At 41.9% G+C, this 16,135-nt stretch overlaps 1 long non-coding RNA gene and 1 other non-coding gene across 2 annotated transcripts; one reads left to right on the forward strand and one right to left on the reverse strand.

The window, feature by feature from the left end:
* Window positions 1-1,281: 1,281 nt before the first annotated feature.
* On the reverse strand, window positions 1,282-6,638 carry LOC122447155. The gene is made up of 3 exons (XR_006271144.1): window positions 4,674-6,638; window positions 3,371-3,454; window positions 1,282-1,377 (listed from the first exon to the last, which is right to left on the reverse strand). It is a non-coding gene; the product is annotated as an uncharacterized LOC122447155 (long non-coding RNA).
* LOC122447702 lies at window positions 4,625-4,814 on the forward strand. The gene has a single exon (XR_006271358.1). It is a non-coding gene; the product is annotated as a U2 spliceosomal RNA (small nuclear RNA).
* Window positions 6,639-16,135: the final 9,497 nt, after the last annotated feature.

Here is a 16,135-nt window from a genome sequence, read left to right on the forward strand (position 1 = left end):
GCTTATTTTTTTTGAAAGACAAGCTTAAATAAGGCTTTGGCGGATAAAGTGCTGTATATGTTCAATCTCTGCTTTAATCGGCCGGGCCTGTCATGGCACATGCAGGGGGTCCTGAAAGATGCTCTCCAGGGAAACCTATTGCACTGGCTGGCGAGGTGTCCCGTGGAGGCACGTGATTCAACTCTTGCCTGTTAAATGCTGTCAATTTCAGTCCCTTTAGGTAGTCTTCCATAAACCTCTCTGAGTAGCATATGTAATTTGGCCTTCTTAGATCTCTGAGTCAAGTAAACATGGTAGCTTCTGTTTTACAATTTTCTACCTGGTGTTAGAAATTACATCACTATACAACCTCCACCTCCATCTTTCCCTCACTCCCCTAAAAGTATGTATGAGTGTCAAAAAGTTGATCATATGTTCCCAATTCTTTAATATTTAGCAGGTAACTTTTCTCCATATATAATTAAATAATATCACAAAATCTTTGCCTCAACCCTGAAATATTCTAGAAAATAACAGAAAACTCTGCAAAGAACAAAACTGCCTCTACTCTGCAAGAACTAAAATACAGTGATGTCAACTCTAGCTGCCACAAAGTCTCCTGGCCTGTCCTGCGTGTGCATGTATGCCTCTTCCGTAATTCACTCACTTAGTATTAGAGAAGCTTCCCGTGTGCCACACAAAGTTTTCTAGCACTTTAACACAGGTCAAATAGAGCCTTATTAAGTGTACTAAGTAACTCAGGCATTGAGGGTCTATCAAGTTCAAAACCAAGCACAGTGACAAATCCTAGGGATACTTAATGAATCCTATTCAGAAATAAAGAGGAAATAATACTGGAAAGTCAAAGAATCCCTGAAGAACAGAGTTTAAATAGTTACAAACTAAGGGTTACAAATCTCATTTCCTTTTAAGATCACCAAGGATTGTTGTTCAGTAGCTAAGTCGTGTCTGACTCCTTTCCATCCCATGGACTGCAGCATGCTAGGCTCCCCTGTTCTTCACTATCTCCCAGAGTTTGCTCACATTCATGTCCATTGAGTCAGTGATGCTATCTGACCATCTCATCTTCTGCCACCCCCTTCTTCTTTTGTCTTCAATTTTCCCCAGCATCAGGGTGCTTTTCAATGAGTCAGGTCTTTGAATCAGGTGGCCAAAGTATTGGAGCTCCAGAATCAGCAGCAGTCCTTCCAATGAATATTCATGGTTGATTTCCTTTAGCATTGATTGGTTTAATCTCCTTGCTGTCCACAGGACTCTCATGAGTCTTCTCTAGTGCCACAACTCAAAAGCATCAATTTTTCGGCACTCAGCATTCTTCATGGTCCAACTCTCACATCCATACTTCCATATCACACCAAGGGTGTCTAGGGTGCCTTTCTGCAAATACATTTAAAACCAGTAACCTCAAGACTGCCTTCAGTGAAAGAAAAGACCAAACACATATGAAGTAACCCACGAAAAGAAACCTGCATTTCATATTTCTTTGGGAGGTATATTAACTTCCTAAAGCTGCAGCAACAGAGTTACAGACTGGGTGACTCGAACAATAGAAATATATTGTCTCACAGTCTGGAGGCTGGGAGCCTGAGATCAAGTTGTCAGCAGGTTTGGTTCCTCTGAGGTTGTGAGGGAGAATCTGTCCCAGGCCTGACCCCGACTTCTGGTGGTTTGCCAGACATCACTGGCTTTCCTTGGCTTCTAGATGCATCATGCCAATCCTCTGTCTTAACTTGGCATCCTCCTTATGTCCTCACACCCTCTTCCTGCCCAAAGTTCCCCCTTTTATAAGGACACTCCAGTATTCTTGCCTGGAAAATCCCATGGACAGAGGAGCCTGACTGGCTACAGTCCATGCAGTCACAAAAGAGTTGGACATGACTTAGTGGCTAAACAACAATAGGGAATAGTTGCATACAAAGCAAAAAAAAAAAAAAAAGGAATAAAGCCCACCCTAATGACCTCATCTTGATTATCTGCAAAGAACCTATTTCCAAATAAGGCTACATTCACAGATTCTGGGGACTAGGACTTCAGCATCTTTTGGGGGAACACAATTCTACTCAGATTAAGGCGTACTGGACAACCATCCAAATACTTCTGGGTTTCATAAAAGGAAGCCATGATAAGCTGGTATGATTTCCTTAGCTTCAATTTTGATTCATGAACAGTGAATGCAAAAGCCCCTTAATCTAGACAGTCACAGGAAGGCAAGTGCCACACCATAAGATGCTGTTAGATCAGAGAGCTGGATGGGAGATGATTGCAACTCATTTTCCTGACCCATTGACCAAAAATAAATTTTCAAAAGCTTCAAAAAGATTGATTTAAAAAGCTACTAGCAAGGTCTGGTTTTGATAAGTCATGATTCCTTATAAAGACAGAATTGCCTAGTCAGCTGGTGAAAAGAGACCCGGACTAAGTCAGAGTCCTGCGTTTCAGTCATGGTCTCCTCAGACAGCTGGTAGCTTTGCTATTTTTAATATTTTTTCATTTATTTTTATTTGGCTACACTGGGTCTCAGTTGTGGCAGTAGGGATCTTTGGTCTTCATTGGAGCATGTGGGATCTTTAGTCGTGGCCTGTGAACTCATAGTTGCAGCACACGGCATCTAGTTCTCTGACCAGGGATGGAACTTGAGCCCCCTGCACTGGGAGTGTGGAGTCTTGGCTACTGGACCACCAAGGAAGTCCCTGACTGGTGGCTTTAGGAAGATAACTACAGTGGCTCTTATATCTGTGAGTTTAACCAACCATGGATAGAAAATACTCAGGGAGAAAAAAATCTCAGAAAAGTTCCAAAAAGAAAAACTTGAATTTGCCACTTGCCAGTAACTATCTATATAGCATTTATATTGTATTAGGTTTTATAAATAATCTAGAGAGGATTTAAAGTGTATTGGAAGATGTGCATAGGTTATGAGCAAACACTATACATTTTCTATAAGGGACTTGGGCATCCACGGATATTGGTATCTGAGGGGGGTGGGGAGGCAGGGTGAGCTGGAACCAATCCCCCTTGGATATGGAAGGATGATTGTAGCATTTATTAGTCCTAGCATCCTTACGAGGGGTTGGGCAAATGATCCTTAAGTTCCTTCCCAGACTAATGTATCCGTCACCACTGCACGCTGAACGACCTGGTGAGATACTCCCATCATTCCTGAGACAGGACAGGAAGTAGCTCTTTTCAGCGCTCCAATTCAGAGACCCTCAGTCCCTAATTCATGCTGTCTGCACACCGTATGCTCCATTGATTCAACTCTGACCTGCCAATAACTGCTACTTCCACTCCCACACACAGTGAAATGATGGGGTCCTGGAAATATCAAGGCCCTGATCACAGGAAATGAGAAATTTAGAGGAACTCTTACTTGTCAGCATGGCCAGGTGCTCCTCTCCTCTCTTAGTAGCTTCCTCTCCACTTACCAGCACTGGAAGTTACTCTGTAGACAGTCCTACAAGGGAAATGGGAGCTGAGGGCTTTGCCTGTGACAGGTGGGTTGACCTATGTAGAAGGCTTAATGGGCAAAGATATCTGAGAACTAAAAGGATCATGGACACGATTGTGTCTAAGTAAGTGCAGAGGAAGAATTGTCCAAGTAAGTGCAGAGGAAGAGCCGATCTATAGACTGGTCATGTCTGGGGACACCAATCACCTTCACCAGGATGATTCAGAAACGTCTGATGGCGAGGTTGAGAGACTGACTTTCGTCTTTTCAGAACCGGGATTCTACAGAGTAGTTGTTAACACGTGCATGTTTTTGTGACCATGAACACACTGTTGGCAATCTTAGCTGAGTCACCACTTCAATTGGTTTTCAAAAGGACTCCAGTTCATATCAACTGGAAAGTGTCTTGAGAGCCTCAGAAAAGTACCGCAAATCTGGCTCCCACTTGAATCTTTGAACACCTCTTCAAAACACACAGAAGAGAACGGGAACCAAGACTATCTACGGATGAAGACTCGGCAAGAATGTCTTTCCAACATCGAGGCTAGGGTTTTTGTAAAATTGTCCAGAAAACTGTGTCTTTTCACCTTTATATCCCTTAACATCGTTTGCCGAGAAAGGACAAATCAGGCTTCTTGGTGGCAATTACTCCAGAGAAGTGGGAGTGAAGTTAGGTTTGGTTTGGTGAATTTCTTGGAATTTTCAGAGAGGTAACGTGAGAGCCCTGCTTTCCATTTGGCAATGTCTGCTGGAAGACAGGTTCTTTGGAGCTCTCTCATATCAGAAGCAGTAGCTGCTGTTTTCCTATCTAGTACCACACTTTTAAGCCAACAGTCACAAAGCTTCCAGCGTTCCATGAAGGGATATGAATCTTCTTTGGCTGGAAGTTTAGACTGGCTTCTTGGTTTACAGGCATGGAGCAGAGATTTTATTTTTCTGAGAACGAGTTCTGGTTCCTGCTGAGTGAGAACACCGGAATGGAATGTCACTATTCAAACCAGTAAGACTAAGATTGTCAAGTGATCTGTCCCCTGTCACCGAGACAGAGCATCAGTACCACTGTCAGGACTTCTCCGGCATATGACACAAATCAGAGTTGCAGAAATCAGAGTGGGGAGCATACGTGTATCTTCACAAAAGCACACACCGTAACGTGGATGGAAAGGTACATGGTGTATCGCTTCCTGGTCTTTTGACTAAGATCAAGTGTAGTATCTGCTCTTACCTGTTTAATATCTGATGCGTCTTCTATCAAGGACAATGTACTCTCTGGATTTTTGGAGCAGGGAGTTGGAATAGGAGCTTGCTCTGTTCTCTCCATGTGTTGACCTAGTATTGCAGTATCTCCAGCAACAGTGCAAAAAAGAAAAACAGAAAGAAAGGCACATGGTGTGAGGGGACTCCCTGCAGTTTCTTCTCCTTGAAAATCTTGATTAGATGTTGAGCAATCCTGTGTCAGGCAGGCTTTCGGATTTGCGATGCAGCTCTAGGCTTCATGGGCAAAAGAACAGCCACACCCAGATACACAGGAGTCCTTTATGAATCTCTGCAAACACCAACCCCTAGTCCTTCCTTCAGACCAAGTTGGTGATGTGCCTCCTCCTTCGGTTGTCCTAAATTACTTTCAGTTACACGTGTGTGCAAGTTACCATTTACACTTCCTTCTTCCCTCAGCTTCCCACAGCAGTGACAGTGATTACAAATGCAACTGAAGGGGGTGTTTGTACACAGAGATAGCAGCATTCTAAATGTTGCTTTAGGGAGGAAGAATTCATGACCACTAATGGCAAGGCTAATAACAGTGGGTATAAAGAAAAGTTGGGGTTTTAAAATGCGGAGGAAATAGTCCTTTATCATCCACTGGTTTGCCCCATCAGGGGCCCCCAACCTCCGGGATCTAATGCCTGATGATCTGAAGGAGCAACTGATGTAATGATAATAGAAATAAAGTGCACAATAAATGGGATGTGTTTGAATCATCCTGGAACCATACCCCTGCCCATCCCCGGTCACTGAAAAAACTGTCTTCCATAGAACCAGTCTCTGGTGCCAAAAAGGTTGGGGGTCACTGATAAAGGGGGGTCCTTTGGGCTGGACGGTTACATCAGTCATAGTCTGGGCTGCAACTCACCCCTTTCCTGGTCCCATTTATCTTTCACCCAATATTGTCTGTGACTCAAAGATTCCCATCCACAATAAAGACTTCAAACAGGTGGGGAGGAGAACTAGGAGCTTGTAGACATCTGGTGATAGGAGACTCGGATTTAGGCTTAGACGTTACAGGATCTCCATTTTAAAACATCAAAATGTTCATTTTGAGCAGTTTGAAACGTGACTTTCAAAGATGACCCTAATCTCAGAGGAGTAGATAGTCTGTCCCACAGATGTGAATTTCGCTAGACAGCCCATTTTTGCTCCCCCTTGAGGAATTAAAGTAGATATGCTAAAAGGTTGTACCTCTTTCAAAGCTGATTCTCCCTGTAAGAAAGTGTTAAACCACAGAAAGCGATCTAAATGGCTGATAAGGGGTCTGGTCGCTGCTACCACCTCCTGGGTGGCTGCTCTTTCGACACATCTGAATTCCAAGCGGGGTGGGGGGGCTGTTAGTAACAAAGTCTTATGTTCAAAATGTCCATGGTCAGAAAGGTTTGCAATATAACGAACATCCTTATCATCACTCGAATCTTTACAACAGCCTGGATGACTTTTTAATTGTGGCTTAATATAGTTAATTATGGCAAACCTTCCCTATGTTCCAGGATGATGAATTAATATTACAGATCATTAATGTTACTAAATTGGCATAATGACATAGTAGATTTAACGTCCCAGTTACAGTTAAGACCTGCTTGATAATTTGGCTCTTTTGTTATTTGCCTTAAATAGGGAAAGCATGCAAGCGAGCCTTTTAACAGCAGGCTGCATGTAACTACTTGAGTCATTTTCCCCTGATAAATTATTGATATGGAAAATCCCAAACGGAGGACTTCTTCAGACTATACATGAAGCCAACATTTTCTTTCTAATATCCACTTCATCAGTATAAAAGTTAGAAAGCTGTAGCTCTTCAGCCAGGTTTTATAATTAGACAAGACTGCATTTTACATCTGCAAAAGACTCATGCTTAGTGGGGGAAAAATGAGAAACGTGATATGTTCCATTCTGTTGCAATGGTTATACCATTTTAATCTCTTAAGTTCAATATATATCCTCTAGCAGGCTATACTTCTAGGATTTCATTTTTAGATCCTTAAGGCTGCATATATCTGTCAAACCGACATAATGAATTTAAAGTGCTAATGCCTAGAAGACCAGAAAAACATTGAAATATATCCTTGGTTGATTAAATTACCACCTCCAGCTACTTTACATCCTTCTGTCCAAATAGATTTTCTTTTTTACTTACCAAGTGCTGGATCTGGAAGATGCTGAAGATGTAATTTTATGGTAAAAACATGCACATGTCTTTAGACAAGAGCATTTTATTTAAGCATCTTTTTAAAGTCTGTAGAGTATTTCTGTGATAGGGCTTACAATTTGATTACGGAGTCTTTCAATTACGCTCAACCTGCAGGTTAACCGGTGACTTTCAAGTATATTCTTGAAATGGAATTTATGTTAAACATCGGGAGTACTAATATTCAAATGCTTGTGATAACAGTATCTAAAATAATGTGAACTTGTTTTGCAAAAATAGAAAGCAACCCTGAATACTAATCTTCATGTTAAAAGTTGTTTCTTCAGGAACTGCTTAGATTGACAGACTAACAACTCAAAAGTGGCAACAATGACTCAGACACATTCCTTTCTCTTAAATAGGGTGGCTTGGTCCTTTAAATAGTTAGTCTGTTACAAAAATGAACTCAGGTGCCAAATCTTATTCCTCCTTGTAAAAGGGGCAGTGAAAATAACCCTAGAAATAAAAGTGCTATGGACCTGAGTGGGGAGAAAACATTGTTTTCTGCACTCAACTTTTACTCTGGAATTTAAGGTAGAATCAGATCTGAAATATTAGACATGTCTTTCTATATGTCTGTGTTCAAAGACTTACAGTGTACTGCCTTAAACAATCTGTACACGCTTATCACATAGTCAGGTTTCAAACACACATATGAACACACATGTACACACCTGATTACACAATCACAGAACTCAGATCTACACATATTTCAGTAATTGCCCTCAGACAAAGGAAAAGTATCAGCAAATGCAGCTGCAGTACCTGGTGGGACTCATTTTCTATTGGAAGACGGCTCATTACAAGCAGAGACTGCGGGATGCCTTGTCCTGGCCACCAGCCTCTGGGAGGACCCATTCTGACCACGCGTTCACCGTCTGCACCTTTCCGAACCTGAGCGAGGGTGTGAGAGAAGGGCTCTGCCATTTCAAGGGGAAAGTTCTAGAACCTTGCAATACTAACACACAGTGCAAAGACAGCATCAGTGGTTAGATATTGGGGTGCTGTGACGTCTGGGGGTGAAACTAAAGACTGAAATGAATGCGAAATAAAACGACAAGTATCAGAAGAAACAGGGGCAGAGACTGAAGGCAAAAGAGCAGATTTGTAGTGCTTTGAAATGAAACGTTATAATCCCTCCGACAATCCTGTTGACTATGAGCTATAGCGCTAGGAGTACAACACAGGAAAAAAGATACATTGTAGGATAAACAGCTTCTTAGAAGGTAAAACTGAATGGTCAAAATAGATGAATAAGGACACACAATGGAGAGAAAAAAAAGAAATGAGTCCATAGCAATATGAGAAAAAGGCAGAAGTGAACAGAGGACAGAAAGGCAGAAAAGAAAAAAAATGTAAATGAGTGAGACAAAAAAGCCAAAAGACGAAAAAGAAAAAAGAGAACAAGAGGGGGAAAGAAGTAATATTTTCCTTGATAAAAATGCACAAAAGGGAAGATGAACTTTGTTCTTTTTCTCTTTCTACTCTCCTCTCTTTTTCTGCTTTTCGCCTCGCAGCACGCCAGCCTAAGCTGAGAGCTGTAATGTCATTAAATTGCAAATGCTTTTTCATTTCCGACACACACTGTTTACTTATCTGGCAAAAACATATGTTGGAAGGAATCCGTTAAATTCTGCCCATTGCCTTGGGTAAAAGTGCAATGGAAACGGACCCACCGAGCGTCCTCTTTCTTCTTCTTTAGCACTCCCCTTATCTACAAGACGGCTTCGCAGAAAACTGGCTAGTTCAATGAAAAATGAAGATACAGCGGGAGATTAGGGAAGAACACTGAGCACAAAATTCCTGGAGAGAGGTCACTCCATTGCAAATGATTTCACTCCTCTAGATCTGCATAAATTACTATTTTTAAGGCATCTCCAAAGTCTGTATATTTTTCTCACTCTGTCAAACATTTAATTTCACGCCCCGTGTTCTGAATATGCTAAAATGCATATCTCTGATGCACCTTTAAGCCAGAAAAACGAATGCAAAATTGAAGATAAAATGATGTGATTTACACTACAAGCCTATTACTTGAGGTATTTACATATAGTTTACCTCTGCAGTTCTGAGGATGATTTATTAAAAAAAATCTGGATTAAGCTCATATAAATATGTATAAATCTTTGTTTAGAAAATAGATTTTGCAGCTGTTGTGTCAAAAAAGTTCTTTAAGATTCTGTGAAGAATTTTCCTTTTAGCATGCTTTGAGAGGGGAAAAAAAGGGGGACAGAATTTGACATTCTGCTTGGTGGGGTGGGGGGGGAGAAAAGCGTATTCCACCATCCTGCGCTTATAAAGACTCCTTTATTGCCCTTCTTGGCCCAAAGCAGGTTGGCCCCTCCTCGCTCTTTTTTTATACTTATTCAATTTTCTTTTTTCCTCTCTTTTTTTTTTTTTTTTGCTTGAATCCAAATAATAGTGCCCCGGATTACTAAACTAAAATTAAATATCAGTGTTTAATGACTGAAACAATCGTGAGTCTTTTGCATGCCCCCCCTGGTGTCCCTTGGCGTCTCCTGGCACCTTTTCCTAATTCGTTCTCTTCCAAAACATCTTCCCAGCGTCTCTGCACTGACACCAAACCTGGGACTTGCCACCTGCCGAGAGCCACTTCCAGCTACCGATTTGAAAATGATTATTAACACACTTCAAGGCAGATATCTTATCCTATGGGAAAGCAATTCTAGAAACACGATATTTCCTATAAACAATCCCCACATGTGTGTTTCTGCCTCTCTCTCTCTCTCCCTTTCTGTCTCTCTCCATCTCTCTCTCATCTAGAGTTTTACCTCTTTGTCTGAAAAACACTTTCTTCAGTCTGGCCTCTTCCATATTCCCCTGATCCCCATCCTTCTGTAATCATTGTGGGGGAATTACTCTCTGCTATTTTCTTGTTAGGCTTTGGGTTTAGGAGAATTCAGATAACAAAGTTGACTAATTCAGAGCTGAACACACATTGGACTCTGCAAATATACCTTCCGCCACATGATAAGGGCAGGGCCAGCTTCTGGGCTGCACCTGCCGAGATGCTGTGGGAACAGCTGCTTCTGGAAGCAGGTACTGGGGACAGCTATTTCTTCAAAGCCTGCATTAATCCTTTTGCAATTAAACAAGAAAGGGATGTTCACAGGCATTCGATCGCTTTCAGAGGTGGTGGTTGTGGGGTGGGGGGAGATATGAGTTTGCTTCCTGAGATTGAATTCCAGTTTTAGTGTGCGGCGCCTGCTTAAAGTTGACTAAAGACAATTTAAAAGAAAGAAACTGCAGTCATTTCCAAAAGTTAAGAGTCATTCTTTTTTGCACAAAATGGCCTAACAATCCCCCCTAGTGGTCCGTTTCCTGTTCCTGTGATTTATGAACATTCTCCTTTTCAAAACTGCCCACTTGGTGTGTTTATAGGCTCATAGCAAAGAAACTGGAAGAAAAAAATAAAAAACAAAGTCAGACTATTTAGAGTTGAGATGAGCTTTCCCTGAATTCCTCCTTTCCTACGCTCAGACAGAGCCTCATTTCTCAAAAAGTGATGGGACTAAATCCTACCATAAAGCCAGCTTTCTTTTTCAAGGATTTTCTCAAAACTGACAAATAACCTGAGAGCTCTGGTGTTTACAATTCCCCTCGCTGAAATCACGGAATAGACCAGGGGTGTGATGCACTCCAAATACTGGATTTGGGTTTCTGAAGGGAAAAGGAGTAAATCTTGGAAATGGCCTGCACCTTTCTTTCAAGAAGGTTTGGCCCAAACTGGATTATTTCAATCCTTTAGGACAGAATTACTTTTATATGATGAAAGAACCCTGTCTCTCAAGTGTAACGACTTAGAAAACGCCTGGTCATCGTTGCCATCCAGTGTCCAATCCTTTTCTTGACTCTGCACAAAGAATCCTCCTTCCTTCAGCGTTTGAAGGTGAGATGAACTGCCTAACATCCTCCGTGGCTTCCTTCTAGGTTCCGCCTACACAGGAAGCCTGCTCTCCCTGGTCTGAGGCCAGCCAAGCATTTCAAGCCTTGAACACTGAGAGGAGGAGACACCCCACTCCCCTGAGTGTCGGTTTCCTTTCCCTCAGCTGTGTTCCCAGTCCTGCTCCTTTTACAGACCAGATAGAAATGGAATCCAGCACATCCACTGATCGTGGAAGAGGCTCCATAGCATTGCCCTGGACGGCTTAGATGGGGAGAGAATCAAGATTTCTTACGTTACTGGATGTCCCAGTCTGTTCAGGCTGCTACAACAAAATACTTCAGGCTGGTGCTTTAGAAACAGCAGAAATTTACTCATCATCCCTCATGGTTGGGTTCTGGCGACGGCCCTCTTCAGACTGCTGACGTCTCGCTGTGTCCTCACAGGGTGGAAGCGGAGGGAGGCCTCGAGTCTCTTTGAGAAAACTAGTCCCATTCATGAGGACAGAGCCGACCACCTCCCAAAGGCCCCACTTCCTAATACCATCACATGATGGGGGGGGTGGGGGCGTTGGAATTTCAACATATGAATTTGTCGGGGTTGGCAGGAAGGGCACACAAATATTCAGAGCACAGCGGCGGAACGTGGAAGAAGAAGAATTTTAGATCTTTGCTAAACATGCATCTACCAAAACCAGTGCAAAATAATTTTAAAACCCTAAGGCTTGACTCACTGGAAGCTTATGACATTAGGAAACAGTGACATCATGAAATGAATCCTTTGAGACTTACCTGGTGTCCCGTGGCTAAGAATCTGTGCTCCTGATGCAGGGGGCACAGGTTCAGTTTCTGGTGGGGGAAGTAAGACCCTGCATGCCACACAGCATGGCCAAAAACAAGATAACCTATTGCCAATCTCCTTGCACTTCAGCCTTGAAAGCTTGGACTTATTTTAAGTCTGGGTTTCTCCCAAATGTCTAGACTATTTTTTCAATAACACTTGGACTTGGCTTCATTTCCTTCCTTTCAGTTTCTGCAGTCTTCTTCCTGGTTTACAAAATCATCATTTCTTGCCAGAAACATCTCTGGGAGCCCCAGGGCCCCTTTTTATTAATTAATGAATTCATCCTAACTCCAGTGGCAAGAAAGATCTACCTAAACATGCAACTTCCCTTCTCAGAAGTGGGCTCTAGTTCCCAATATTACCCTGAAATTTCATGTCCTGAACTTTGAGGCCCCCCAAAGGTACTGTGGCCTTTTCAATCATTCAGTAATGCAACTGTCACATTCCTCTATCTGCTAGACCATACTTGGATAAACCAGTTTGCTCTTCCTTGAACCAGGACTTCGATTTTTACATGTACACACACCCCTCCTGCCCAGACAAATTCACCATCAATCTGATGAAGCCTAGACCTCAGGACCTATTGCATGGGTCATTTCTAAGAGCTTACACACCTAATTTTGCCTGTGTTTCTTAAAGAGGACTCCCTCTCTACCAAATTAGATAAGTTTCAGGCTCCACAGAATTGGTACCTGCCCCCAGTCTCTTACCATTGAACCTGGATGTGAGCATTCACTCAGTCCAGAACCTTCTTAGGACCCAGGCCAGCCTCTCCTGTCTCTGAACTACACGTCTTGCTTGTGCACATTGCTGGTTTTAGGAGCCTGAGGGCTTTCCCTGTGATAATGTTCTCTTTTCCATCTGATGACCCAGTGAACGACTCCATGGTAGAGATGGTCTCTTCTTTACATTCTGGGCCAGAATATCAATGTGTTGGTTCGCTGTTTGTAACGTGCTTGTGTGCGTGCTAAGTCACTTCAGTCGTGTCTGACTCTTTGCAACCCTGTGGACTGTAGCCCACCAGGCTCCTCTGTCCGTGGGGATTCTCCAGGCAAGAATACTGGAGTGGGTTGCCATGCCCTCCTCCAGGGGATCTTCCCAACCCAGGGATCAAACCCTGGTCTCCTGCATTGCAGGCAGATTCTTTACTACTGAGCCACCAGGGAAGCCCATTTGTAATGTATTGAATGAATATTTGACTGTTTTTGAGGAAGCTGGCAACTGTTCATTTATAGGTATCTACATTAAAGATCATTAGAGGCTAAAATTGTAACTTTCCAATCCCAAGGCCATTCAAATAAAAATCAAAATAAGCAAACACTTATGGAGCATGTTCTTTGCTGCATCTTTAAATCTAGCATGGGTGGTTAATCAATACTTCTTGATTAAGTCATATGTAAGTCAGGACTTGGGGTGAAGGGTGAAGACTGTTACTCATTGGTTTATCACTGAAGAAGCCAGGGGAATTTAACTGGTTTCTGGCATGGGCTGGACCTGGACATCAACCTCTTCCTCCATTGCTTGCACTATCTTCTGTGTTGGATTCACTCTTAGGCGGGTCTAATCCATGCACTGGCCTTCAGAGCCTCTAAACATATACACTATTAGCTCAGAAGCCCCAAAGTAAAAACAAAACAAGACAAAAAAAAACAAACAACAATGGTAAGACTCCTTTTCCCCCCAAATTGCCAGCAAAACTTGTGAAATCAAGTGTCATTGGGCCAACCTGAAGCACAAGCTGAGTCACCTCTTCAGGTAATGAGTTTTTTATGTTAACTACATACTTCAACAGCTTGTCTTTGAAGTATATGCCTAAGTTAGATCATAAATCCAAGAACCAAGTTTACCCTCCAGTCTTGAACCTTGTTTAATTCTCAGCTTGTGCTCAAGAAATAGTAAATTATGATTAGAATGTTACAGGAAACAAAGGGAACAATTCAAAATCAAAGGTCATGTTCACGTCTAGAAAAAAATTAAACTGGCCATTTATGGAAAAGCAACAGTCATTGTGATCTTAAGTTTCCTAACCAAAATAGACTATTAGAAAAAAGAGCAATGTTCCAAGTAGATTACACTACAGGAAGTGTACTGATTTCTGAAATCCTTACGTATGCAGATGTCTAATGGTGCAAAATCTGGCCCCTGAGGTAGGGTAGGGCAATTTCATTTTAGCCTTTCAACCATAACTTTAAATTTCTCAGAATTCAAAAATCTACATTTTTTAGATTAAAAAAAATCTACTTCTGGGCAAACCTACTGTACTGTGTGTGCTGTGCTAAGTCGATTCAGAGTGTCTGACTCTTTGAAACCCAGTGGACTATAGTCCATAGCTCACCAGGCTCCTCTATCCATGTGATTCTCCAGACAAGAATACTGGAGTGGGTTGTCATGCCCTCCTCCAGAGGATCTTCCCAACTGAGGGATGGAACCTGTGTCTCTTTATCTTCTGCATTGGCAGGCGAGGTTTTACCACTAGCGCCAACTGCAAAGCCCTGGCAAAGCTATTAGTTTTTGCAATAAATTAAACCTCACACCTAGTAAATGTGAATACTCATTTGTTACAGCCAGGGAAAAGCAAATGGTATTATATTTTGTGTCTCTCGGTGGCTGTAAGGAAAGTGAACTAAACTGTATGCTTCCAACATGGCATTCCACAAATGTGAAATCCAGTGAGTGAATACAGAATAAAATGAAATGAGACATATCCAAAAAGTAGCGGCTGTACTTATGTGCTAATCACACCTCAAAGAGTAACACTGTTTGTTTGTTTCTTTTAAATAACAGAAGCAATAAAATCCTATTATGGATTAATCTTGTGCCAAATTTTGTTTTTTAATCAAATCTATTTTGAGCTAAAGAAAATACAAAAATGCAAATGAAGGGCCTCATCCTCCAGATCTTGTGAACATGTAAGGGCTGATACACTTCAAAGATATTTTTTTTTTAACTCAAAAATTAAAGTCATCATGCAACACAGCAAAACATGCTTATTGGTAAACATTTTAATTTTAAATTCCATGTGAAGTTGCACCCTAATAAAAATCTTTAGGAGGGAGGGTTTTAAAACCCTGAAATTAGATGTTTACTAAACAAATATTGCTCTCATTTAATGTCTCACGTATGTACCACACTTGGAGACTGCAAGTGAGAATTCAGTTGTTTCACATGGCAAATCAAACCAAACAGCAAGAAAACCACGTTGGAAAAGAGTCAGCGCTTCTCTCCAGATACCCACACCACTTGAACACAAAGTGTGGGTGAGTTCATGGTAGGGTTGTTTGCGTGGCATTCCCCGGTGTGTTCCCTTCACTGGGGATGAAATACTCATTAGTAGACCGAAACAAATGCTTCAGAACATTTTTATCTCAAAGTGAGAAAACGCTTTTCAAACGCTGCTAATGAAGCCATCCGCCATCTTGTTTGATGTTGTGTTTGTAGTTAAAAGGAGCTCTGAAAGGCCTCGGGTGGTGCCTACTCTCTATTAGCAGCTGTTTCAACCTTTGTGGGGCCACTGTGCAGCTGTAACACAGACTCTCCCATAAAATGCCAACCCACACGCTGTAAGTGCAAAACACAACAATATTCATGGACATCAACTGTGTAATATCAGGTATCACATAAACTACATTTTATTGCATGAGATCACACTCTGCAGAAGGACATAATAACATATCATTATACAGATGCTTCTTAGAATTCAAAGCTCAAGAGAGAATGTGTTTTGGTTTCTATCCTAAAGCCAGAGAACCCAGGAAATATTAGGAAATAAATGTATACTGTTGATGGAATACATGAAACAGGTGGTTTATGTATCCGTCTTTCATAGGAATATCTCACACTGCTTAGAAGCACATACATCATGGGAAAGAACTTATGTTATTTCAAGATGTGTGTGTGCAAACACATGTGCACAAAACTATAAAGTGTATAAAATTGAAAATTTACATCAAGGTTGTAATGACACAGTCAAAAGAAATTTTAAGGTGTTCTTATCAGTCATGCAAGCACTACTTCTCTCCCATTTCTGTGTACTGTGCTTAGTCGCTCAGTCGTATCCTACTCTGCGACTCCATGGACTGTAGCCCACCAGGCTTCTCTGTCCATGGGGATTCTCCAGGCAAGAATATGGAGTGGGTTGCCATGCCCTCCTCCAGGGGATCTTCCCAACCCAGGGGTCGGACCTGCAGTGTCCTACATCTGCTGCATTGCAGGTGGATTCTTTACCATCTGAGCCACTAGGGAAGCCCTCTGTCCCATTGGATGGATACAGTTATTCAGAAGATGATTTTGCAGTATTTGTGCTGGAGTGGAATGGTTACCAAAGCGCACAGGCACTGTGGGGAAAGTCACCAAACACAGTATTCTACATCCAGGTAACACAGGCATTTCAAACTCAACCCCTCCAATATTAAACTCAATATTTAACACCTATAAAAACTGCCCATCTTCATGTATTTTCTATTTCAACTCATGCCACACTATC

The sequence above is a fragment of the Cervus canadensis genome, chromosome 9 (genome assembly GCF_019320065.1).
Source record: "Cervus canadensis isolate Bull #8, Minnesota chromosome 9, ASM1932006v1, whole genome shotgun sequence".
NCBI classification, from domain to species: domain Eukaryota; kingdom Metazoa; phylum Chordata; class Mammalia; order Artiodactyla; family Cervidae; genus Cervus; species Cervus canadensis.